The sequence below is a fragment of the Emydura macquarii genome, unplaced genomic scaffold (assembly GCF_026122565.2).
Source record: "Emydura macquarii macquarii isolate MOO-44397 ecotype Brisbane River unplaced genomic scaffold, CSIRO-AGI_Emac_v2 contig_2768, whole genome shotgun sequence".
Classification (NCBI taxonomy): domain Eukaryota; kingdom Metazoa; phylum Chordata; order Testudines; family Chelidae; genus Emydura; species Emydura macquarii.
In genome coordinates, this window is record NW_027132905.1 from 34,415,616 (window position 1) to 34,442,758 (window position 27,143).

Consider the following 27,143-nt stretch of genomic DNA (forward strand, 5'->3'; position numbering starts at 1 on the left):
GAGGCTGGTCTCAACTGTGAACACTTTACGTGGCTGGAACAGCTAACATATCTGATGCTGGAAGGTCTGGGCTGGGGAATGGGAGGGCTTCAGGTTAGGGCTGTGGAGGTTGAAGGTTTGGGAGGGCTAAGAGGGGGTGCTTCTTTCAAGCACAGAGGGCTGGGCAGACACAGCCCTGGAACCCCACAGCCAGTGACTCTGCAGCAGTGTGACTTCTTGTGGGATTCATCCCTTGTTGGGAGATTTTGCTCCAGAATCTAAGTTTCCATTAATTAAAACCCACCCCTCATAAAATGCTAGCTACCCAGGCAGCACGGATGATTGTCTTTTAGCACCAAGAGGCAGCTGTGCTCCTGATATTCAGATGGGGATCTCCTCAGTCTTACCCCTTTCAGGCAGGGGTGGAGGAGACCGTAAAATCTGAAGGGGAAGGCCTGAATTCCTCATTCCTCAGTCTAGCAACCCTTGAGAGCAAGAAAGTGCCCTAGTATCTGTCATTCCATCTAAATTACAAGGATAATAAGCACATTAGCTGGATGGTTCTGCTAAAATGACTGGCAGCAAAGTAATTAAAAATGTCGGCATGTCAACTGACAACACTTGGTTTCAGAGTCAACACCCCATTGAGGTGAATGGGAACAATTCATGCACTCCTCAGTGCTATTGTTTCAGGGCAGCAGGACTGTAGTGCCTTGGTTTTGTGTGCTCAGCCCACACAGTGAGGATAATGGATCTACTGATGATGGATCTACTATGGCCAGTCTCCATTAGTTCAAGTGTCAGCTACCTGCATGTTTGGAGCTGTAGGTCCAAGGTTGTAATCCTGGCTCCCCAGAAGCATGCTTGACTTATATTGCCATTATTTCTTGTCTGAAGCCTTGAATTCGTTGCACTTGGTGCTGTCGACTGTTACCAGAACTCATTCCCAGCCGATGAACCTCAGTGAAATGAACTGGGCGGTGACAGTGCAGTTCCTAGAAGGGCAGGGGCCACATCACATCAGTGGCCACCATGGCTGGAATCTCATAGGCATCCTCAGCAATTGGGACCTGAATGGACCCCAGAGTCTGAACCCTCTGCTCCTGGTTAGAGGGGTTGCTCCTGAGGGGGCACGAGGGCAGGGGGCAGGGAGTGCATGGGGGCTCTTGATTGCAGCCACACAGTTTGTAGAGCAAATATCCAGCCAGCACCTTTCCTCAGCACGCACTGCACTTAGATCCCCAGCGGGTGTGAATGCACGTCACTCCACTGCTGCGGAGTCACAAAGGACTGTCCTCCCAGGTCAGATTGGCAGGATCTTGGGGGCGTTTCACCTTCTTCTGCAACAGGGGGCGCAGATCACCCGCTGGGACCAGCTGGGTATGTCTCAGCAATGAATTTCCTACCACTGCAGGGGCCTTGGGCATCGGTGGCCCCTTGCTTGCTCCTGGTCTCTGCCAGGGGCTTGCAGAAGTTCTGTCACCCGAGAACTGAAATGTTTTAGTCTAACCCAAGTTAGTAGGATCAGTGTAAAGGTGACGGGGAGACATTTAAGAGCCCATGACGCATGTTCCCTTCTGGCGCCTAGGCACCAGCACTGGGGTTAACCCCGGGGAGAGTCTGGGCTGGCCCATATGTTTGAAAAGTGCTGTTTCCCTAGTGAAATATGACGGCACCCAGCGTGAGCCAAATAACTATAAATCTCCTGCTCACGTCCTATCCTAGCAGCAGAGAACTCCTGGGGGAAGCCTGCGAACTAGAGTCCTCTCGGAGCTGCACCGGTCAGAGCTTTGAACCAAACTGCGGGCGATACAGCAAGCAAAGAAGATGCAGATGTCGTGGCTCAGAGTGCCCCACCGGCTGCGACTCGAGGCTGGTCGCTGGTCCCTTCTCCTGGCAGGTTCCTCTGCTGTCTAACTGACCTCATTGCAGTGAGTCCTGCTCGCCAGCTCCTCAGCAGCTTGCTTAAGCATGCCTGGTGTGTGGGGAGGAATCCCTCCTCCAGCGCTGCCCAGGCTGGTACTGGAGCTCCGCGTGGGCGTGTGGCACAGGCTGACCCGCCTCCTTTCCCCTGCCCCAGGCCCAAGTATGGCCCAGCTGGAGGTCACGTTGCTAAGCCACTTGCGGCATACATGATGCAGACCCTACTGCAGCCAGCTTCACCTGGGTCAGGGGCTGTGGGGCTCAGAGGCTACAAGTCCCAGCATGCAACGTTCCATCCATCAACCCCAGCCAGCCCAGGAACTGGAGTGTCTGATGGGGAGGATGGGCCAGTGGCTAGGGGCCAGCACTAACCTGAGACCAGGGCTCAATTCCCTGCTTCTGCCACAGACTCCCTGTGCTTCAGCTGGACGGAGAGACCAGCCCCCAGGGGTGTGGGGATAAATCCACCCAAGACTGGGAGATGCTCCGGGATCACGGTGCGGGGAGTCATAGAGGCACCGAGATATGTGCTCACACCAGCATCTCGCCTCGTTTCCAGTCCTGTCAGTGAGCGAAACCTCTCCAATCCGTGCAGCTCTGAGAATAGGCTCCCAGGACTCTCGGCCATCAGTGAGATTCACAGGCTAAGGCCTGGCCCCAGCAAACCAGGGGAGATGGCACCTAAAGACCTAAAAACCCAAAGAGGGAAGCAGCGCTCATTTATCTAGCCCTGCTCGTCTGCTGCCCCAGACTTGTCTGCACACACACCCAGCACTGCACTGGAGGCTACTGCACTGATGGGCGAGCTTCTCCGGTTGGCATCATTAATCTGCCTCATCGAGAGGGGGCAGCTAGGTCGATCGTCTCCCACAGACACAGCGCTGGCTACACCGGGCTAGGTCGGTAGAATACGTCGCTCAGTCTGTAGTGTAGACCTGGCCTAAGTCGAGGCTGTTACAGCTGCTCTAAAGCCTAGTGGGCACACGCCCCACACAGCCGATCCAGGCTACACGCGTTCGTTTGATCTGAGCTGATCCCCAGGGTAAAGAACAAACATTTGTCACCTTGAAGAAATGTGAGGGGAGTGTCCACACCAGCCTTTTCTAAGGGGTTAATTGCCTTGAGGTAACTGGCAATAATTGACTCCAGTACAAAATCTAGTGGCGATAGAGCCGAGGCAAATGTGTGTGATCGGTGTGCGTTTGTGCGTGCCTTCCAGAAGCGAGTTGTGTACTGATGGGTGCGACTGGGCGTCTGCCGGTGGATGAGGGAGTGGGTGTGAGCGGGCGGAATCACAACGCCCTGTAGCTTGGATTGAAAGGCCGGCGCGTTAAGACACCTCTGCTTTGGCACAAGCGCTGGCAGCACGCGTGGCACTTCGAACAGGGAGGGTTTCACTGCAGGCGGCTGCCCACACGCCTCGCTATATTATTTCAGCTCGTTTGCAGAATCATTTCTAATCATTCTTGGCTGGGGCTCACGCGCAGGCAGCTCCCCCGGAGAAATCAATGCCCGGCAGTCAGAATGCGCCCCACCTTGGCTGGGTGGGTTGGCATGTCGTAGCACTTCAACCATCGCACTGACGGGACCTGCTGGGTCACTGAGTTCGGTCCCCAGCCATCTCACTTATAGATTCTTCTCCCTGCCTGGCGGGGCCTTGGACTCCAGCCACACGCAAGACCCGCTGTCTTCGGGAGCCTCTATTACATCCTTCAGACTCCCTGCTTTCACAAAGGTCCCTCAGTGGATTTACCAGTTCTCTGCAGGCCTGACTACGGGCCCACCGCCAGCCTGCCTGAGCACCTCAATGGCTTTATCCTCCCTCACCCTGCGTGCAGACGGGAAACGGAGGCCCAGAGTGGCCAGCCATGGGGGTGTCTCCATTGTAGCTGCAGTGAGGCTTCAGCAGCAGCTAGCTGCCGGCTCCAGGCAGGCTCAGGTACGGCCATGCATGCTGCAGTCACACCCAGACTGCAGTGTAGACATACCCCCAATGACCTGGCAGGAACCAGATTAGAGGGCTCCACATGTGTGCGTCTCTTGCGCCGGCACCACACACCTGTGGGAAGCCAGCACAGCAGAGGTGTGAGCGCAGTCAGAACAGTCTCGCTCGAGCGCAGGAAACAGTGGGGACCACCTGTAGTTATCCGAGGTTGCCGAGGAGTCGAGCAGGACACAGGATGGGCCATGCAGACAGCTGCTCACTAAACACGGTGCACAGAGCCCGCACCACGCAGCCCCAACCTCCAGCAAGTTCTGACAACAGCTGCTGAGAGCTGAGCCGAGCCCAGGCATTTCACCACAGAACAAATTACCCAGGCTACTCTGGGCAATACCTGCCGGCACCAGATGGTGAGAGCAGCAGCAAGTCTCTGCAAAATGTCATCCTCAAAATGCTACAGCCAACCCTGATCCACAGCCCCCTGGCCCGGTGCAGCACCCCGATGGCCTCCCGCGTGTGCGACTGCACGTTATTTACAGCCCCAGAGTGACATGCTCCTGCTCTTGGGATGTTTTTACAGATAGGGATGCTTGAGTCTCTGGCCGTCAGAGCAACGGAGCGAGATCAGCAGCCAGGAATGTCACAGGGCCAGGATTTCAGCCTGGCAGCAGGAGAGGACCCAGTGCAAGCAGGGTGCATTCAAGAGGCGACACCCCTGAAAGCAGAGAGGTGCTGGCTCTGCTCCACACAGTCCCACTGTGCCCGCTCCTGGGGGGAGATTCTGGCCCAAGGCACAGGGAAGGGAATGGGGATGCCTTGTTAAATGCTGGGGCTGATGGGAGGAAAGAGGCTATGTGACGTGACTATCAGGAGCAACAGCCTACCAGAGAAGGTCCCTGGGAGCAGACAGGCTCTTCCCTCCCCACCTGCCCTGGTGCTGGGACGTCCCGGGCTGTCAGGCCACGGTTGAGGCCAGCAGGGGGCAGCTGGCACAGGCCACACACCCATCACGTGCCATGCTGGCAGTGATAGTGCCCAGCTCTATCTTGTCCGTTCCTTGTGCAGACCGGCAGAGCAGACAGCCAGGCTGGGCCAGCGTCTCACTGATCTCCAGGCAGCCGGCAGAAACAGGCTCTGCGGGTGCAATTTGGGAGCAGCGGTGCAGATCCACATGCTGCGGGGCGTTCAGAAGGGCACTGAGTTTTAGGGGCTCTGGTTTCTAAAAACCCAGCAATAATCTCAAGTGGGACCCAGGAATTTTGTCTTCCCCAGTAAGTGACGAAGCGATCGATGGATTGTGAACGGAGGGACCTGTCTCTGGGTAATTCCCTCCCCATCTATTGAGCTGTGTGCTGGCAACTAGGTCAAGCACAGGCACCGAGGGACACCGGCAGAGCTGGGGCTGGGAGAGCCCAGGACTGGATGTGGGGGGCGGCTGTGGGTTAGGTCTAAGGGGCTGTGGCACAGCTGGGGGGAAGGAGGTACTGCCTGTCCTTGTCAGAGAAGAAGCTACCCTGGATTTTCTGCTTCTCTGCAGTTTGCACCTCCCTGCTCAGGAGCCCCCAATTACTCCCCTTTGCCAGGTCTCCCAGGGGGCTGCAGCCGCAGGGGATGCCTAGGATATGGAACTGCCCCGACTACGTCTGCTCCCACACCCAGCCCGGCCTGGCAAGACCCTGCCACGCTCCTGCACTGGGCCCTGCAGCAGCTCTGCACTGCTAACAGTCACTGAGCCTTAAGCAACACCAGGGCCCAGGAGCGCAATGGGGCAGCTGGGCCAGGGCCCAGGGAGCACAATGGGGCAGTCAGGCTGGGGCCCAGGAGCGTTGGGGGGCAGCCAGGCCAGGGCCCAGGAGTGTGGGGGGGGGAGGGCAGCCGGGCTGGGGACCCAGGAGCATGGGGGGAGGTAGCCAGGCTGGGGCCCAGGAGCACGGGGGCCAGGCAGCTGGGCTGGGGTCCCGGAGGGCAGCTGGGCCGGGGCCTGGGGAGCACAGGGGGACAGCCGAGACCACCAGGAAGACTTTGTACTAGTGGCCATTCAGCCTAGGGAGCACAGGGCTGAGCAGACCCTGAGTGCCAGGGTGCAGCATGCTGTGGGGCACTGAGACGCCGGGTGCAGGGGGTGAGAGGAGGACGGACGGAAACTGCTGAGTGCAAAGGGTGGCGAATCCTGAACAATGTGCAACCAGCCCCCAGGGCAGAGCCAAAAAGAGAAGGGCCCCGGATCCAGCGGCAGCTAATGTCGCTTCCTGAGCAACCAGCCGGAAGATCCAAGATCCAAGAAAAATGCCTGTGCAGTGAGCGGAAGAATTGGAGCAACAAGACCAGAAGGAACAGAGACGGCCGAGGCTGCAGGGAAGGAGCAGGGCAGAGAGACTGTGCAGTGTGAGCTCACACTGCCAAACAGGGGAAGGGATCTGCTACCCTGAGGGAGAGTCTCCGAGAGACGGACCTTTCCTGAACAACAAGGGGGCCATGACATCTAACGTGATGGGGGCTAAACCTCTTTTCCTCCTTGTCTCTGTCTCAAGGAGAAGACATTTAGACAAGCCTCCGACACATCGTTACTGGCATGAGGGGTAACGGGCACCTGCCAGACAATCAGTGGGGCCACAGGACGATGGAGGTGCTAGGGGAGCAATCAAGGAAGACAAGGCCGTTGTGGAGAAGCTAAATGAATTCTTTGCATCAGTCTTCACTGCAGAGGGTTTGAGGGAGACTCCCACACCTGAGCCATTGGTTTAGGTGACAGATCTGAGGAACTGTCCCAGACTAAGGTGTCAATAGAGGAAGTTTTGGAACTAACTGATAAACAGCAATAAGTCACTAGGCCCAGACGGGATTCACCCAAGAGTTCTGAAGGAACTCAAATGTGAAAATGCAGCACTGCTAACAGTGGGATGTAACCTATAGCTTAAATTAGCTTCTGTACCAGATGCCTGGAGGGTTGCTAACATAACACCTATTTTTAAAAAAGGATCCAGAGGAGATCCTGGCCATTACTGGCCGGTAAACCTAAGCTCAGTACCAGGCAAACTGGCTGAAACAATAATAAAGAACAGAATTGTCAGACACCTAAATGAACATGATTTGCCGGGGAAGAGTCAACATGGCTTTTGTAAAAGGAAATCGTGCCTCAATAATCTTTTAGAATTCTTTGAGGGAGTCAACGAACATGTGAACAAGGGTGATCCAGTGGATATAGGGTACTTGGATTTTCAGAAAGCCTTTGACAAGATTCCTCATCAAAGGCTCTAAAGTAAACTAAGCAGTCATGAGATAAGAGGAAAGGTCCTCTCATGGATCAGTAACTGGTAAAAAGATAGGAATAAATGGTCATTTTTCAGAATGGAGAGAGGCAAATAGTGGTGTCTCCCAGAGGTCTGTACTGGGACCTGTGTTATTCAACATGTTCAGAAATGGTCTAGAAAAAGGGATAAACAGTGAGGTGGCAAAATTTGTAGACAATACAAAATTACTCAAGACAGTTAAGTCCAAAGCAGACTGTGAAGAGTTACAAAGGGATCTCACAAAACTGGGTGACTAAGCTACAAAATGGCAGATGAAGTTCAAGGTTAATAAATGCAAAGCAATCCACATTGGAAAACATAATCCCAACTACACATATATAAAATGGGATCTAAATTAGCTGTTACCACTCAAGCAAGAGTTCTTGAAGTCACTGTGGATCGTTCTCTGAAAACAACCACTCAATGTGCAGCGGCAGGCAAAAAAGCTAACAGAACGTTAGGAATCATTAGGAAAGGGATAGATGATAAAACAGAAAATATCATAATGCTTCTATATAAATCCATGTGACACCAACATTTTGAATAGTGTGTGCAGTTCTGGTCACCACATCTCAACAAAGATTCATTAAAATTGGAAAAGGTACAGAGAGGGCAACAAAAATGATTAGGGGCATGGACAGCTTCCATATGCGGAGAGATTAAAAAGACTGGGCCAATTCATCTTAGAGAAGAGATAACTAAGGGGGGATATGACCAAGGTCTATAAAATCATGACTGGGGTGGAGAAAGTGAATATGGAAGTGTTATTTATCCCCTCATGTAGCACAAGAAGCAGGAGTCACCGGATGAAATTAATAGGCAACAGGTTTTAAACAAACATAAGGAAGTACTTTGCACTCTCAAGCTGTGGAACTCCTTGCCAGGGGATGTTGTGAAGGCCATAACTATAACTGGGTTAAAAAAAGAACTAGATTAGTTTATGGAGGACAGGTCCATCAATGGCTACTAGCCTGGATGGGCAGGGACACAACCCCATGCTCTGGGTGTCCCTAACTTCTGTCAGAAGCTGGGACTGAACGACAAAGGATGGATCACTTGATAAATTGCCCTGTTCTGTTAATTCCCACTGATGCATTCAGCACCAGCCACTATCAGCAGACAGGACACTGGGCCAGATGGACCATTGGTCTGACCCAGTCTGGCCGTTCTTATGCTCCTATGATATTAGGGAGACAAGGAGGGTGAGGGAATATCTTTTAATGGACCAGCTTCTGCTGGTGAGGGAGACTCGCTTTCGAGCTTCCACAGAGCTCTGGGAAACGTGCTCTTATGTGACACTAACCTCCAGCCTCAAATCAGCAAGTCCAGATGCACCATACTGGGGGTGACAGGGGACAGAAAACCTCTGCCAACAAGATCTGGAACATCACGGAGAGCTGAAGTGGGGCCAGAGGCTTAAGAGAGAAACAAGTCTGGTACCGATCTTCTGAAAGGGACAGCAGAGCAATCTTTGCATCATTGCATCAGATTCACAGCAGGCCTGACTCAAAGAAAAACTAGAGGGAAAAACTGAAGCCCAACACAGTCAATCGGAGTCCTTCTATCTGCGTCAGGGCCTGGAGTCAAGCCACAGGGGACAGAAAGATCCGTAAGCAATTAGCAGCTGGAGGATATGCAGAAAAAACTCATCAGGCAAAGAACTGAGCCAAGTGGCTGACGGGCTCCCAGAGGGAATCCAGCCAAGGACTGAGTGGGCGTCCTGATCCTCTTGGCAGAGGCTCTGGAGTTTGGCAGAATGCCAGACACAAGGTCTCCCTAAATCTCACTCTCACCATTAACGCAAAAGGTGCCCGAGAGATCAGAATCACGGGCTGGAAATCACCCTGAGACTCTGTGTGGCAGGGGCAGGCTCGGCAGGGGGCTCTGACCCTGCCCCCAGTGGGAAGCACCTCGGGGAAGAGAAAGCAAAGCAGATGTGATGACAGGGAAATAAGCCACATCCTCTGGTGCATCGTGCCACCAACCCAGGAGGGGATGGTGCCCTTGTCCACCCCGGGACTAAGGAGAGAGACCCTGCCCTGGCAGGGCCTGGGCTTGGTGATGAAGCTGTGCCATATCTGATGTCCATCCTCACGCCGGCCCCGCACTGGCACTCCTCCCCACTTGTCCTCCTCCATGAGCCAGGCTGGTAACGAAGGGGCAGGGCCAGAGCTGGCTGGCAGGTGCCAGACCCTCTGCACTCTAGGCTGACCTCAGCACCAGGCAGAGCTGCAGGCTCCCACTTCCTCCTGGAGCACTGGGGAGAGCTTGTCTGGCGCTCATTTACCTTGCAAATCCTGCCAGGGCCTGTCTGGGGGGGTGGGGGCAGGAAGAGGGAAGCAGGGGTGAGGGAGGGGAGAAGGCAGGAAGCCTCAGGAAATGCTGAAGTAGAGCCCCACTGGCCAGCTGTATGTGTCAGACACGTGTACGTGGCACCCCCGGCGCCAGGCTGGGCAGGGACGGGGGCTGGATTTTCTCTCCCCACCAGTCAGGTGCAGCCCCATGGGAAAACGGGGAAACCAGCTGCTCACTAGTTAATCTGATGTCCCCGGGTCCCAGAGCCAGCCCATGTGTATGGGGGAGGGAGGGGGACACCAGAACACGGCAGCACATGGGGGGTGTACCCCCAGTCTTCACAATCACAAACCAGTGTGCGCAGACCCAGTGCCCACCAGAGACCCTACAATAACAAACCAGAATGCCCATCATTCACAAGAGACCCTACGATAATAAAGCGGAATGCCTTGTGAGCAACCCTACAATAACAAATTGGAAGGTGTAGCTCTAACATTCACCAATGAACCTACAATAACGAACCAACTCACAGTCCCAGCACTCAGGAGCAACCCTACAATAACAAATCTGCCGAGCACCCATAAACAACCTAGTCAAACGCCAGCCCCCACAGCCCAGCCGTCCCATTGTACCCTCTCCAGAGGGAAGAAGTGGGTTCAGCTCCCCCCTCCTGTCACTCTGCTGACCCCGGCTGGGTTACCCCAGATCTGAGTCTGGCCCACTGGGTTTTGGGGCATGCACCTACCCAGTGGATGATGGGGCCAAGCGTCCTTGGGACAAAATCCCCAGCAGGGCACGAAAAGCTGAGCCTGTAAACACATGACCTTTTCTTCCTACCCAGTTTATGCCCAGCCCGGGGACCCCGGCTGTACAGAGCCAGGCTGCCCACGGTGGCATTTCAGGGTGAGTGTCCCAGGGGTCTCTGCCTGCAGGGATTTCTCTGCCCTGATGTGCCAGCCTGCCCCCGCTGCAGAGACCTACCTTTGACATCTTTACACGTGGCACAGACATGCCACAGTCCCCAGCAGCAGGCCAGTATTGCTGCCTCCAGGGGATGGAAACTGAGGCACAGAGAGGGCTGGGACTTGCCCAACCTCACACGAGTCAGTGGCAGGGCTGGGAGTGCATCCCCAGAGTCCTGACTCCAGCTCAGGCTGCTAGGCCGCCTCCGGCATCCCCTCTGACTATGGTGAGTGCTCCCCCAGCAGCTGGGGCACCCTCTCGGATGATCTGGGACCCCTCCCAGTGCCTGACTGCAGCCTGGTCCCTGGCTTGGTCACTGCTGCGGGGACCCGCGCCTGCTGTCCTGGGGGGCTGGGGAAGTCGCCACGGCATGGGGAGGGGACGGAGAAGACTCTTACCTTGGGGTGGGGGGGAGCAGAGCCCACCCGGGGCAGCTCTACAGCTTGCGAGACGTGCTGGCTTGGCCCATCGTTCTTCCTGAAAGAGAAGAAATCCACATGTCACAGCCTAGGCAGCCGTGGGGATCCCAGAGGAGCCGAGGAGAGGGTCAGCCAGGGGATCCAACAGGCGTCACATCAGAGGGGAGACGGAGCCTGGCAACGTGCCCAAGAGAGACAGAGTCAGCCGGGGAAAGGCCAAGAGCTGCGGGGTCTCCATCACGAGCTGCCTTCAGGTCACTTGCATTTAACCAAGATCCCCAGGAAATGCAGCCACATCAGCAGGCTGGCCTGGCCATTGCTCTTGCAGCCGCTCAATAGACTGCAACAGACGCCCCAACTACTGCACTTGTATATTACACCCGGCTGGCGAAAGACAGCCTGAGCCCCTCGTCCATCGCACCTGGTCAGGGCAGCGCACACATCCAGCAAGGAACGGCCACTGGTGGGGACGGAGCAGGAGCGGCTGACTGCTGGCACACAGAACAAGTTATTGTCAAGGCAGCTGGTGTTAGTGAGTAGGGGCTGGCACGGCACCGGCTCAGAGCCGCAGCAGATGGCCCCTTCATGCCACTTAGAGGGACTGGCCAGGCAGTACCCTGAGACTACAGATCCCAGCATGCACCAGTGGCTGGTCCTGGAACCAGTGCTACCTGGTGCTGAGCTGCCCCCATGGCAAAGGACCCACGTGCCCCAGGTCTGAGCATTGCCTGCCCTGACCCCAGCCATGCTGGGCAGATGTTCCTGGCTATGGCCACCTCCGGCCAGGTCTCCTTCTTTCAGGAGAGATCAACGCTGGCAAGGCCGGAGGTGCCAGCAGCACTGACAGGCGACTGGGACCATGCACTGCACCCAGAGAAACTCATCACTGCCACGCAGTTCCCCCGCGGCCCCTCGGAGCCTGGCACTCCTGCCCCCGAGCGCACGGGCCTCACACAGTCTGCCAGACCCAGGACCCTCCCCATCCGACTCCTGGCCAGCCCAACACGGGCCTGGAACTGCAGGAGATGAACCGCCCGCTAGGTCCAAGCCGTGTATGCCAGTCCACAACCCGTCCCTGCTCTGAGGCAGGGGAGTCACTCCGGATTGACACCACATGCATTGTCACGCCTAGCACCTGGAAAGCTTGGCCCTGGTCAGGACCCCTGGCCAGCGTCTGTCTGGGAGCGGTCTCAGTCTGGGATGGGGGGAGGCGGCATCACCACCTGGGGATCCAGCCCTGATGGTCAGTTAAGTGGGAAGCCTGAAATGACCCACAGTTCAATGGGCTTCTCCAGCCCGGCTCAGCCTGGCATGAGTGGGTATCACGGCCTGCAAGGCAGCAGCCCAGCTTCAAAGCCCTTCATAAACATCAGCTAGCTTCACAGGGCAGCTCACCCCCGTCAGCACCCCACGCTACAGGTGGGGAAACCGAGGCACAGAAGGGGCCCACAGTGACAGTGGCAGAGCGAGAACCCAGATAGTCTGAGGCCACTAAGCCGTGCCCCTTTCAAACCTGGGAGGACCCAGAGCTGTGGTGGGACTGGCTGTGTCCCTTGTGCCTGCACCTGCCCCTGTGGCACCTGGCAGGCACCGCTGGGAACAAGGCTGCCAGGCCGGGCCCAGCGGGTGGGTGTCAGAATGAGCTAGCATGGCCCCAGCGTACCGGAGGGGTCCCACATCGCTCTCTGCCAGAAAGGAGCAATGTGGTGCGAACTCAACCCCACAGCCAAACCCAGATGCCCACCGCCCTGCTCCCTGCTACGAGGGCAGGACAGCACCCAGGGGAGCCGCTCTTCTAGCTCAGGGGGCCGCGGGCCAGCCCCAACCGACCGACTGACCAAATGCTGCCAGGCGCCGACCGATCGACCGAACGCTGCCCAGTGCCAACCGACCGACTGAGCGCTGCCTGCCTCCGACTCACCAACCGAGCGCTGCCCGGCGCCGACCGACCGACCGAGCGCTGCCCGGCGCCGACCGACCGACCGCGCGCTGCCTGGCTTGGCCCCGTTGGCTGCCACACTCGCCTGCTCGGCGGGACACGGGGCAGTTTCGTTCTGGGGTAAATCAGACCTAACACCAGAAGCGGATTCCTGGGCCACACATGAGACGGCCCAGCGCAGGCAGGGAATGGGCAAACTTCTCAAACATGCAGCTCAGCTCTGCTCTCCGATGCCCCTCACTCCTGACCCGCAGTCCCCCAGCTATTCAATACTGTCCCCAGCTTTGCAATTCCCCTCACTCCCAGCCTGCAGCTCCCCATTAAATCCTGCCCCCAGCTCTGCCGATGCCCCTCACTCCCAGCCTGCAGCCCCCCGCTACTCCAGCGCCGGCCCTGTCCCAAACAGAGCAGTCCAATGAATGTGGTTTTGCACCACGTGGAAGCAGAGACTTCACCAAGCTCGTTTCCCCTCATCTACCCAACGTTTGCACCCAGGGCCTCAGTGAGACCTGGAGGAGGATCCCCTGGCGGGCCTTGGACTGTGATGCTGGAGAGCAGAACTCACAGTGGGGATGGGTGCCTTGGCTGCAATAGCCCCAAGGAGGGAGGGACGTGCAGAGGGACACTCGCTCCATGTGGGCAGGGGGCTGGTTTCGATGCACTCGGATGCATGTAGATCACCGTGCCTTGCTCCTCCCGCATGCAACTTCCCTGGGCCGCCCAGCCCTGCAGCCGCGCGCCCCAGACAGCCACAGCTCAGGAGTCTCTGTGGGAGTGCGCCACGTGCCCTGCTCGGCCAGGGAGAACCGGCGCTAACGCAGTCGCTAATGTCTCGGAGCTTGGCTCTCTGCTGCCCGCCGGGCGCACAGATGGGCTCCTGGATACAAGTAAAGCTCCAAGGCATGCACAGAGCGAACGGGTAGGAAAATGCACTTACAAAGCGACTCTCCATCGGGTTGTGCCTGCCAAGGGGAGGAGATAGTCTGAATTATTGCAGCACAACATCACAATAACACAACGCCACACAGCAGAGCCACACCACCACAACACAACCCCACCACAACACCACACAAGCCCATCCAGCATAGCATAGAGCAGAGCCACACCACAGGAACAGCACACCAGTACAGCACTGCACTGCAACGCAACACTGAAACACAGCACAACACAACACAGCAACAGAACAGTGCAACGCAGACCTGCACTAAGCCACAAGGTAACACAAAGCAAAGCCACAACACAGCCCAGTGGTAGCACAGCCTGCAAACATCCCCCCTCCTCCCGCCCGGGTTATAAAAACCCATCCCCTGGGCCTCGGCATTTCCAGGCTCAGTCCAGAGAAGCCCCGTGCACCCAGCAGTGTCCTTCCCACCCAGTCAGGCAGCTCCAGGGCGCTCACCGCAGGCTGCCCACGTGGGGCTCAGCCAGTGGCCAGGCCTGGGAGCCCCGAGCTGGGCTCGGGCACAAGGTGTGGGGCTCCCCACACGTGGGGTTTGCAGAGCAGAATCTGAGGGCGGGTTGGGGCCTGATCCTGCCCCAGTGAAGCAAAGGGAGGTTTTACCTGGGAGCAGGATCGGGCCCAGCTGGTGCCAGCAGACCAGCGATAGTCATGCCCCTACAGACACGCTACATCCGGCTTTGCCTCGCTCACCAGAGACAAACGAGGTCGGCTGCCCCAGCTGCCCCACACCAAGCTGCCAGCTCTGCCCGCGCAGCCCTGCCTGCTCTGAGAGGCGCTCCCTGCTCAGGGGCATGAGGCAGCACTTCTGGGTCTCAGTCGTGCCCCAAGAGCCCCTTGGTCCCACCGTGCCCAGTGCTGCAGGATCCGGGACCAGCTCCTGGGGGAAGGCGTGGAAAGGAAGGGCCGGGCTGGGCAGAGGCGATCCATGATCACCCAGCGCAGCAGGAGAGTTTAAATCCTGGGATCCCAGGGGCCTGGCAGCGGGGGCAGGGCAGGGGAGGCCGCAGGCCTGGCGGGGTTCACCCGTGGGGAAAAGCTCCAGGGAGCTGCAGCTGCGGGGCTGGAGTGGCAAGGGTGGTGGAATTCGCACTGGGTGCCCAGGGCAGAGGGGGGCACAAAACAGAGCCTTGCCGGGTGTTTGAATCCACCATCTTCCCCTGCCTGGCCCCCACCAGGGCTCCTGGGCTGGAGGGAGAATAGCTGGGCTTTGGGAAGCAGCGAGGGGCCGGAGGAGGGGGACACGCATCCCTGCTTAGCCAAACCTTCCTGGAAGGAGGGTGTCGCGGCTCCACGGCTGGAGGTGAGGGGGCGCTAACAGCCAGGGGCTGCACCTGCCGGGAACACGGGTGCAAAGAAAGGACGTCTGTAGCTGCCCATCACTGCAGGGCTGGCGCCTGGTGCCAGAGGCCTGGAAATGCCTCAGGAAGGGTTAACTCCACCATCACCCCTCACTCCCTCCAGCTGTCACAAGCAGCCCCCTGCAACGGGACCCCCCAATCAGCCCCCTCCACCTCCTCACAATGGGACCCCCTCCATGCTGCCTCCCTACAGTCCCCACACAACAGGACCCCCCAACCTGCACTCCTGCAGCCCCCAGCGCTACAGGACCGCCCAACTCGCCCCCATGCAGGTCTGGCTGAGAGCCTGGGGCAGATCAGCCGGCGGCACCAGGGGCCCTGGAGACACCTGTCTGATCCAGGACACTTACAGCCCCAACGCCCCACCCCACAGCAGCCTCAGCCCCCTGCACTGGTTCCATGTGAGGAGACATGTCCGGGTTCTCCTACCCTCCCCCCGAAACATCCCCAGCCCCCATGCACCCCCCAGCCCACAGCTCATCCACGTCCCCCAGCCGTGTCACCGTCTGCCCTAACAGCACACCTGGGGGGTACCGTTGTGCCCACCCATGTACCCCTCCCCCAGAGCCACAGACCCTGCCCTGGGACCCAAACTCACCACCCAGAACTGGGGAGTGGGGAGCTCAGGCGACTGGGCGGTGGCAATGACCCAGTCTGTCGTCTCCACCTCACCGCGCCCGACAGACAGGGTGCACGAAGAGCCAGCGATGGATGGCGGCTGAGTCTCATTACAAACACACTGGCCCTCGTTTGCCCAGCCCCGCCCGCGGCTCAGTATTTATGACTATTTATTATCACTGTGGCCAGGCCCCGTGGGGCTCGCTGGTGCACACACAGAGCGGAGAGCTGGGCCCACCCCTTGCATCTCAGCGTCAGCCAAGGGGTGCCAGCTGGCTGCGGGCAGATGGGGGGAGCGCATGGAAACAAGGGGCAGTGCCAGCCGGTCTGCCACCGCACCCACCATCATCTCATGCTCTGCAGCATCCTGGCTGAAGGGGCCCTGCTGGCCCTCCATTGCTAGGGCACGAGTGCAGCCCTGGTGTATTTTAGTGTCTGTGCCGCTCTCTGCAGGGCTCGTGTTGGGATCCCGGACACAGACCCCATTACCAATGCCAGCCTCGCCTTAGCACGTGCACAGCCAGCTAGCCCTGGCCACCAGCCTCATGGAGCCGAGCACTCAGCGCACGAACTGCGCCACCCCCCCACCCACGCCGGGCGGCGCGAGAGACGGTGCACAAGCTGCTGCCAGAGCCCCACTGCGCAGGGAGCTCTGGCGGCTCCTTCTCAAGGCCGGTACATCCGACATCGCCCCGTGGCTGCGCAAGGGCAGCTTAGCTATCATAGCCGGGCCCGACTCTGCACGCTCTCCCCAGGTAGCTGCTCAAGTGGGTGAAAGTTTCCAGTGACGAATGAGCATTCGACGCAGGCAGCCTATTGTGCAGGAACACGCTGACACGCTCTGGGCTGGGGCATGCCCCACACTAGCCAGCAACTGCTGGGGGGGCAGAGGGGCCAAGCTGCTAATTGGGCTGCAAGCCAGGAGCTAATTGAGGAGAAGGGGCTCGCCTGGTCAGGAACAGGTGGGGCTGCCTGGCTAGAGAGGGGGGCGCTGGCTAGGGAAGGCCAGACACTCCCTGAAAAGGGGGAGGCAGGCTGGAGGTTGCCCAGACTCCCTGAGAACAGAGAATGGGCTGGCAAACCCGGAAGGGGACCATGTAGGTAGGAAAAAGCCTAGGGAACCAGTACAAGGTCACAGGCAGTACAGGCCTGGGCTGCATGTTCTAGGTATGGAAGGCAGGCCTGGCTGGGTTCCCCTGCAGGCCCTGGGGAACGGCTCAGGGCGCTGGAGACGTCAGCTGGACAGCTGGTCTGGAAAGACTGGGATTTCCCCGGACCAGAAGCAGCAGCACCAAGAGGAGAGAGGCCACATACAGAGAGAAGACGGGTGCAGAGACTGCTGAGGAGGGCGCCCCAGGAGATGGAGCTAATCCCCACAGTGACCAGCAGTGGGTGCCATGAACAGAGGGACCCGTCCAAAGCACCGATGGAAAATGATCCAAATGTTTCCTGCTGATAAGGTCAAGGCGCTACATTCTGATTTAGCCGCTCAGCTGTTCTGTGACAGATTGGATTATTAGAGAAATCAAAACCAAGCGCTTCCGTTGAGCAAGGCAAAGAGCTTCTTCCATGAAGCTATTTCAGTATTTCTCAAACTAAATGTTTCAGAAGTTTCACTGTGCAGGAATTCAGGCTTTTCGTTCTGATCCAGGGGAAAGGAAAGGTCTGGATTCCCCCGGGGCTGAGAAATGCCGAGTTTCAGCCTGCTCTGCTCTGGCATTACGCAGCACCCGTCCTCCTGGCATCGGCGTGCTGAGAACATTTGGAGATTGCACCAATCAGGCACTGCTGCGCTGCCCAAATGGGTCTGTCCGATGGCTCAGCCACACCTTGGCCATTGCCTCTGGGGTGCTGGTGACTGGTGGAGCCTGTGGCTGGCAGAGGGGTGGGAAGGACTCCGGGAGGGGTGGCCGTGTGGATGCACTAGGATAACCAGACAGCAAGTGTGAAAACTCAGGACCCTGTTTTCAGGCAGGGAGGACAGTTGTGTATATAAGACAATCCCCTAATATCGGGACGTCCGGTCACCCCAGCCCATGCACAAAGGCCTACGCAGTGCCCCCCAGGCAGGTACATGGGCTTTTAAAGGAAGCTGCTGTGCTAGTCTGCTCAGCTGTCTGCTAGTTCTGGCAGCTGGCCCCAGCCTGACCCTCCGGCCATCCTGGCTCTATAGCACTGAGCGCAATGGGCCTTGCTCTCAGCTGGCCCTGCCTTGGTATAAGGAATCAGTTCTTCCTGCGCTGCAGCTTTCTAGGCCTGTGCCAGTGTCAAGCCAGGCAGGGTCTGGTTTGGGGGGATTGTTTCCTACTTGTTGGCTTTACCCTCCCGCTGTATCTGCAAGTAACGCGCCTGTGTCCAGCCGATCGTGCAGCATCTGGCACGCGCAGGGGCCAGGACCATCTGAGCTGGGCAGGGATTTTAGGCCTTGTCTACATGGGAAAGTTCTTCCAATGCAACCTGCGGGGTGAATTTAAAGGGATCTAGCCATGCTGCCAGAACCCCTGTGTACACTCTTCTTCCAGGTCAGAGGCAGAGCTTATGTGGTAAGGGATCTAGGCTAAACCAAGAAACTCAATCTTATCCTGAAGAAAGTGTCCCCAGGGAGCTGCGCTGGCATACCTGGTAAACACGGCCTGAAGCCCCGCTCCTCAGAGCTATGGAGGAGCCTTGCTCTTGGTGATTGCAATGGAAATAAGAAGCCTGAACCCCTTGGAAGCCACAGGCCTGACAGACAGACAGACACACACACACACAGAGCAGGCTGGGCTGACCTGCAGGGAGCAGGGAAATTTAGTAAAAAAAAGAAAAATAGCCCCCTGGACTGGCAACCAGTGGCAGCCCCACATTCAAGTCAGTGCCCAGTGATTAGCAAGTCGGACGGGGTACTCACGTAATTTTGGTGACTGACAAATACCGCTCGGCTCTGCAGCCAGCTGCACACACAGGCAGGGAACAACGGGCGCCCCTGCTCCCACAACTCTTCACGCAGAGCCCACCCGCATGTGCTGCCTTCCATCCTACCCTGCGGGAGCTTGGGCAAGCTCTGGTTACCCTGGGGAGGGCAGTGTAAACACCCCCAACTGGTGCTAATCTGGGTTGGCTCCAGCCATGCCAGCCGAGCTGCTGTGCAGCTGGGCCGCAGCATCTGAAGCCCCGTCTTTCAGAGCGGCTCTGGGAGGAGATGGTTAAAACGCTGGCCTCCCCTCCACATCGCAAGTCTCTCCTTTCTGCAGAGGTCACATGCTCACCTGTGCAACAGGGGCTATGCCCTCCAGGGCCAGGCCGGGGCCTGGGCCAGCGGGGCCTGCTGGATTATCAGACCTAGCTGGGAAGGAGTCAGGTGATCCCACAGGGCTGAGCGCCAGGGAAGTGGCTGGCCTTGGAATGGGGGGAGAAGCAAGGGGAAGGTCCTAGGCCCTGCTCTGTCTGGGGAACAGCCTTGCCTTGGGTTGGTTTGGGCACTGTCTGTTTGAAGGGCCTCTGGCCATGGCATCAGTCCTTCCTGGGCCAGGAGAGACTGGCCACTTGGTGCTGCCCCACAGCTGCTCCTGTACCCAGCTGTCTCTTCCCCCCTTACTTCTCCCTAATGCTGTCACTTTCATGGGGGTCTGTCCAGACACCAAGCCTCTGAGTCATCAAAGATCATCACCGGCACCTGCGATTCCCCCTCTGAGAGGAGCAAGGCAGATTAGCCGTTAATGAATAAATGATCAGTGCAGCAGCTGGGCCCAGGAGGGCTCTGGCCGTGTGTCTGCCGGGATGGATGCATCCCAGGTATGAGAGCTGGGGCTGGTGGAAACAAGGAGATGCAATTGACTCAGCCAGAGGAAACGGCAGCTTCCAATCGGTTCCAGCAAGTGTCAGTCTCAGCTCTGGGTGTGTCACAGATTGTAGAAGAAATCCAGTACAGCTGGCTGCAGAACCGTGGCAGTGTCAGGCCAGGATGGCTGGTCTCAGCTGGCCACGCCTGTGGCGCTCAGCTCAGCTCAGCTCCTCTGGGGCCAACCGCAGCCTTCAGAACCGGCTGATGCAGACCCCAGCGGCAGCAGGGCACGTTCTGCTCGGTGAACTGCCTTCAGAGCTGGCTCAGCAATGCGCAGTCAGCCCAGCACGAGTGCAGGGCAGCCTGGTGGCCACGAGGGTAACTCAGGGCACAACGTGGCCCAGATCAGAGGGGCTGAGTCCCCTCTCGCTTGCCCCCTTAGCGTCACAGCCATTCCTCCTGATCTACACCAGGCTGAAAGGCTGATCTGGTCCAATGCCTCTGAACAGTTCGAAAGAAGCCAGTCCCCATTTCTGGCTTCGCCTGCAGATGGAGGGTTATCTGATCTCCATATGCAAATATGCAGATGAGATACTCGTTAGTTTCTGCTGTCTAAATGGCAGCCAAACTGCCTTCTAGGTGCCGCCTCTGCAACAGGAAGCTGGGCTTTGCCAGCATCTAGTTCTGTACCCATCCTCTCTGCCGAGATACCTGCCCTGCCAATCTAGGCACTGCTGGTTGCAATGACCAAGGGCACCGTATGCAACAGGGCACAATCAGCGAAGCACTGAACCCGGATCCTGAGGAGACGGGGGGAATGCAGGGGACACCAGGCTGGAACAGCAGAGGTAGTGTCCCAGCCAGAGGCCATCCCAGGTGGGCCCAGAAATCCATCTTGGGTTCTTCTTCTTGCATAGGCAGAATTGAGTCCATTCCAGGGGGGCCGGGCCGGGCCAGGCCAAGCCATCCCTGGATCTTCCCCTTCTTCCCCCCAGGAAGGTGGGACAGTGGGTATCGCACCCTCCCTTTCAGGGCCGGAGGCACTGAAGCAGGCAGCCATAAGACGCAGGCCCCAGCCAGGGCAGTTCATTTCACATACGGTGGCACATCTTCTCCTTCTCTGTGCAGCGCCCACTGCCCCGGAGCAGATGCTGTAGCTGGACCCGGCTCTGTGCATGGCCTGCCCCATTGCAGTCGCTGCAGAACTTGAACTCAAAGCCCAGGGGCCATGGTCAGGCCTGGGGCAGGCAGGTGAAGGGCCCAAGAAGCTGTCTTGGCTTGCTTCAGCTCCGACTCTGTTGCATCAGCTTGGAGCCCCCTCCCTGTGAGGGGGGAACGAATCCGCGCCATCAGCCCCCAAATAAGCTTTGCAAGGTGCTCCTGGGTGGTGCAGAGTGGCCCCCTGCCTCCCGCTGACACACACAGTTCAGCAGCTCCCTGGAGAGCAATGCCACCAGCCTGCATCCCCGGGACCCTCCCCTCCTGGCTGCCAGGGCCCAGGACACGCATGGTGGGGACTCCTCTTGAACCCCTCCTCTTCCCCCCGTTCACTTTGATGTCTCAGCTGTTGCTGTGATTGCCCCTGCCTTAGGCACTGGGTTTGCTTTTGATTCCCCGACCCTTAGATCCAGTGCGCCCTTGAGGGGAGAGCTCTGTGGCAGGAGACCTGTGGGACAGGGAGACTCCTCACTGTGAGTCACCGTGACCCCCGGCATGCTAACACTGAGGCAGATCACTCCTGAGCAAGGGGGCAGGATTCCCCTGGGGCTGCAGGCTCCCCAGAGCTGGGGCTCACGTTTCTGCCCTGCCACAGCTCTCAGGAGCCACTGTGTTGGGGGAGACAGAGCACAGAGCCGGCAAGTGACTTGTCCCTCGGCTTGAAGCACATCAGGAACGAGCCAAGGTCTTCTGGCTCCTAGCCTGGGGCAATAAATGCTGCTCCCGCTGTCTTCCTGCCTTGCCCTTGGTAATGGCCTGGGGGCGGGGAGGTTGAGGTTAGGGTCACAAACAGCACGTAAGAGGATTCTGTGGGACCTGGGGACCGGGCATGAAGAGCTTCAGGCTGCAGTCCCAGGCCTCACAGATGGAAAGGGCCTGGCTGGGTCCAGAGAGTCAGAGCAAGACTCTTCCCTGCCGTGGCGTGGTCAGGCCGGTCGTTTTCACTCCCACGAGTGACGGGGTCGCCCAGCCCCAGCTCCCTTCTCCACCGGCGGCTGTACGTCTCTGGCAGCCTGGGTTGCTCTTCTCGCTGCCGGTCCTGAGTTACTCCGCTCCTGCCTGGCACTGCCGGCCCCGGCACGCCTGGCTGGTGGCGTTACGTTGCTGTTATTGATGGGCACCTCTCGAGGGCCACAGCTCGGCCCGACATGTCCCACAGAGTTCACAAGAACACGCTGGGGACAGGGGAAGCCTCTGGAGGGAAAAGCCAGGCTCTCTCCTGCGTCCTCAAATCACGTTCCTGCCGAGTTCATTCAGTTCTGGAGCGTGGCCTCAGCTGTCCCACGGGACGCAGCCGCCACCGAAGGCTGCACAGCTCTCGCGAGAGACGGTGCTGTGACCTAGTGAGTCGAAGCCAGCTGCAGCGTTCAGCTCCGGGAGAGCTTTTCCCCCCGAAGGGTGTCACTGGCTTGACTGGCAGAGCCCTCTGCCGGCCAGCTGATGGACGCCTGAGCCCCAAACAGCATGGTGCAAGAGATGCAAGCAAGCTGATCTTTCCCAGTTCCAGGTGCTGCCAGCACCGCTTGCCCGTGGCCAGCATCGGGGAGCTGAGAATCTCCAGGTGAGTCCAGGCGTCACAGCACAGCGTTGGTATCAATCCACGGTGACTGCGGGCAAGAGCGGAAGCTGCAAAGTCCCCATGTGCTGGGCCTGGTGGTGCTGGCCAGGTGCCATGGTGGGCCCTGCCCTCCCCAGCCAGGGGTGTTTTAGCAGATTAGGGAGTGTACCTGCTGTACTTCGATGGCCTTAGAGCCCCGGGTTCAAGCGCTGCGCGGGTTGACTCAGCTCCCCTCCCTGGGAGGCAACGAAATGCATCCCACAAAGGTTTTCCAGGCGAGACACCTGCTGTGAGGGGCTGAGAACACTGCTGCGGAGAGGAGCTGTAACCATGCCCCCTCCCACCGCTACAGACACATATGGAAAGAAATGATTCTTTCAGATAGTCCCAGTACATGGCACCTGGAGCCACATTTACCCCTAGCTCCACCCTAGAAACAGCTGCATTTCAGGGGCACTGCCTGCGTAGGGCCATGCCCAGGGGTCTGTGCTCCAGCAGACTGTCCTTGCCTTCATTCCAAGCACTGCCCAATGACAATCGACCGCGAGGCTGGATTCTCCGCTCACTCGCTTTCACCGCCTCCATTGGGGGCGACTCTCCCGAAGCCGTGGCACTGCCCCAGCGTCGACTCGGACCCAGGATTTCAAGAAGGGCTGTGCTTTCCGAAGTGTTTTAGCAGGAAAAGTACTAAACCTGCATGCTAAGCATCGTCCTCTCTCCCGGTTTCTCCCTCCACTGCATGGCAGCTATTGCAGCGCTTGGGCTACCACGGAGCCCCCCTTCCACCACTAGCATTGCTTGGCTCATTCTGGGGTACCCTGCATAGGAAAGACACTGGATCAAACCCAGTCCCTTCTGCTCCCCGCACAGCGGCAGCCAGTAGCTCTTCTCTCTGCGCTCTGTGTCCAGGCCGGGCCGCGCTGCACAGAGATCCCACTGCAGACTCTGCCTCCTGGGATGCAATCCGGTACACGCAAGTCAAGGGGCCGACCCCAGTCTCCAGACACACAACAGACCAGCCTGACCGTGTGGGCTGGGAAGCGACACTACTTTGGGGTGAGCAGAGCAGCAGAAAAGCAGCAATTTGGGAAATTGGATTAAACCCATACAGCCCTGGGGGCCCAAGGGGAAGGACAGTCCCCTGCCATTACAGGAACTGGCCAGTCGGTGGCACTTCTGCTCCAAGCCCGGCTCTGCAGTTAACCACGGTTCAAGTGCGGGAGGGAAGCGAAACCCCTGATAATATCAGAGCAGAGACAGACCCAACCCCGGCTCCAAACACCCCGACCCAGGAACACTAGACTCTGCTGAAACAACAGAGGGGATTCTGGGTAGGCCTCTGTATAACCAAGGCTCAGTGCTTCCGCCTCGCAAAGCACTGTGCTGAATGCACACTCAGCACGACACGCTCCTCTGAGCAGCTGGGGGCACTGGAGAAGATTGCAGAAGCTACTGTCATGCAAATCCGCCTTCGAGAAGGGTCTGCGTGGGCTCTGGCTCTAGACCGAGACTCAGGACACCTGGGTTCTAATCCTGGCTCTGCCGCTGGTGGACGGGGCCCTTCGCGAGCCTTGCCTGTTTGGATGGTGAGTATTTGGTTCTGGGCCTGTCTCTCCCCATCTGTGCAGCCCGGCACAATGGGGGCTTTGGGTGCGGCTGCATTACAAGCACCAATAGTGATCTTTGCCCTTTCATACCATGTGATTCTGTGCCCCTCACATGTCCCACTCCTGGAGACTGTGCTTTGTTTAGCACGGACAGAGAGAGAACGTGCCCAGGGCTGAGCCCCCATCCTGGAGAACAGCCTGTATCTGAGCAACACATGTGAAACGCAGTTCGTAGCACGAAAACAAGCATTGCCGCACTCCTGCTGGAGCGTGAAAACCCTGAACTTCCAGCTCTCCTGCCTTTCGTCATGGCCATTTCCCAACCACTGCAAAGCATACCTCAACCACCTGAGACACAGAAACAACTCCATCGCCAAGCAGTAGCGCTACACTGTTATCCTCTGTTTGGAGCAGCTGCTAGTGAGGAATGGCACGCAGCTCCCAAGCAGGTTACCCTGGCTATGTGAAAGTTGCCAAGCATTGGAAAATGTAAATCCAGGCCTCTGTATGCTGTCGACTATTCTAGCATCGGCCACAATCCAAGGCTACCAGGCAACTGGGGCTGAGTGCAATGAGATCTGGCCACGAGTGGCTGGCCCAGGGGAAGAGATCATAGGAGAACATTTTCAGAAGTGCCTCAGTCCCATTCACTTTCAGTCTTCAGTTCCTACAGTCTAGATCCTCAAAGGTCTGGAGGCACCGTGCTTCTATTGATCTCAGTGGGAGTTAGACACCTAACCCCTTCAGGCACTTTTGAAAATCCCAATAGGTGCCTAAATCCCTTTGGCAATCTGGCTCTTCGGCACTTTGGAAAATTGTATTTAAAATCATTAGTGACCACTTGCTATGGAGCCTCAATAAAACATCCCCAAACTCCTCGGATTGTTTACCTCGCCCACGCTAGTGCGAACCACGTGTGCACAGCCGCCCAGCGTGTGCCGCAGCATCGCACCAAGCGTTCTGAGTGAGCACACGGAGCTGTGTTGTGAGCACAGTTCTGCTGTCTGTGTGCGCGTGGGCATGTACAGTGTGTGTGTGTGAGCAGCAGAGCGTGCACAAGACAGCGCATGCGCGCACAGCATGGAAACACTGGAGAGCGTCCCTTTGCAGGTCCTTAGACCCAGGAGTGCAGTGTAGAACCCTCAACCTAAATTCTCTCAGCATTCAAAGGGGGTCTGATTGGAAACCCTGGTTAATCCCTAGTCTATAAAACCTGCCTCCATGGTTTCATTCACACTTAGATCCAAATTAGATGTCTGTTTCAGTTCCAATCTAGATGCATCTAAAATCTTGCCTGGTTTTGGCTCAAAGCCAACTTCTGCTCCTGCCTCAGCCTCCAACCCAAACCCTGGTCTTGCCTGGCCGGGAGCCCAAATGCTGGAGCGGGTGTGGCTGGGAATGCCACTCCCCCTCCTGAATTTGCCTTGCAGGTGAGAAAGGGGTCGGCTTTCCTCACATTCTGACGCCAGCCCTTGCCATGCATGGACTTGTCCGTTTCTAGCACTATTTTGGCTGTGCAGAGGGTGGGCCAACGTGTTGTGTTTCCTGACGGCCTCCCTGAAGTTAGACGTGTTCCTCCCCTTCCTATCCTCACGCTGGTCCATTGCCCCACAGGCTATCGTCTTCCAAGCCAGCCACTGGAGCGGACGCACAGCACCCACGGGTGGGGAATTCCTTTATTAACACCATCCTGGGACAAATGTCAGTGGACGAAGGGGAAAGCTCCCTTCCCCGTCACCTCCCACCTTGAGTCCAGGGGACAGGTATACACCCTGCTTATTCCAGGGGGCACATCATCTACTGTAATAACCAGCTTTTTTATCAAATCAGCCTGAAGTATCTCATGTGGAGGGGGCATTCCTGGCCAGGTCGGCGTGGTCTGATTAGTGTGCATAAGCACATTCCCCATGGCAGTAACAAGCTGCTTCTAGGTTCCCTTTCCCCTGCCATCCTGCTTCTGCAGCACAAAGCCACTTGAGCGTCACCGGACGTCTGCGCCTGTAAAATTCAGCCTCCATCTCTACCAGTACCAGACGTTCTCCCTGTACTCCGAATGCAGGGCAGTGAGTCTACACAGGGCAGGGCACCATATGGATCCAGGCCTGCAGTGGGAGGAGCTGCGCACATTTCCCAGAAGCAGCTCCTCTGAATCCTCCCCAGATAACACCTGAAGCTTCAGACAGAGCCAGCGGGGTCACTGCAACACAATGCAGTGCATCAACCTGGGGAGCAGGGGGTGTTACAGAGCGAGGTGGGGTCTTGCTGGTGTAAGCAGGGGCTGAATGAGCTCTCCCCTGACACCTAGTGATGAGCTGGGGAAGAAGCTGCAGGAGCTGACCTTGTTCGCAGGAGCACACCCACTCAGCATCCTGAGGCTGCCTTGCCAAAGTCATCAACTTTGGCTGGTGCTGGGTAAAAAAGAACTTTGTTTGAATGCAGGGGAATTAAATGTTGTTCCCCTTATTGTACGAGTAAAGGGCAGCAGAACTGTGCTCAGCCTGGCCTGACTGAGGGGGTCACCCTCATCTGAACTGAACTGACTGAGCAGGGGCGTGGATGCAGAGGCAGGGGAGGTGTGGGCATCCTAGGCATGGTTTAACCAGCCCCTCCCCACTGTTCAAAGACAAGCTAATTAAGGCTCCATTAGGAGTCTCTTGTTTCGGTAAGTGATCACTAGAGCTGCAATCACTGGCTGTGGGGCAGCATTTCTGCCCAGTCTGCTTCAGCAGTGAGGTTCTCCCTAAGAGCTGACAATCGCTGACAGCTGGGAGGAACCTCAAGAGACCGACCCCTAGAGAGGCAGGTGGCAGCGGAAGGTGATGGGGTACGGTGGAGGGGCTGGCCCTGGCAGCGTGGCCAACGGGGTGGAGGGGCTAGCTGGGTGGAGCCATGAGTGGCTAGCAATGTGGCCACCAGAGCAAGCAAAGCATCTCCTCTCTCTCTTCCCCAGGCAGGGAGGGAGGTGAACTCCAGAGCTGCACCTCTGCACTCTGAGTCTGCACTGACTGAGGACCACACCTGAGTGGGGGCTGGGAGGGGAGGGGCACATTAAAGGAACTTCTGGTTGCTGGACTTAAGAACCTGAGGCATAAGGAAACTGCACCATGTACTCTGGGGTGGGGGTTCTGCTCGTGGTTTTATGCATGTGAATCCTGCTTGCAGCGTTTTCCCAGGTTAATGCCGGGTCACTTTCCCCTTTTGTTAAAAGTCTCTTTCCTTCACTCAGTCTCTGTGCTGGCGAGAGAGGCAGGGTTGCCTCAAGAGGCGCCTGAGGGGTGGGATTGCTCCAGGTTAGGGGGCGCAAGCTGGT

The 27,143-nt window shown here is 57.7% G+C and overlaps 1 protein-coding gene across 3 annotated transcripts in view; it reads right to left on the reverse strand.

Moving 5' to 3' along the window:
* Positions 1-27,143, reverse strand: part of RAP1GAP (RAP1 GTPase activating protein) — a 117,044-nt gene that overhangs the window by 44,044 nt on the left and 45,857 nt on the right. For 2 of the 3 annotated variants that reach the window (XM_067566999.1, XM_067566998.1), the window contains exons 3-4: positions 13,688-13,712; positions 10,791-10,869 (exon numbers count right to left, since the gene is read on the reverse strand). The gene's annotated coding sequence lies outside the window, so the exon portion shown is untranslated. The remainder of the gene's footprint in view (positions 1-10,790; positions 10,870-13,687; positions 13,713-27,143) is intronic. The other variant, XM_067567001.1, reaches the window with a different exon arrangement.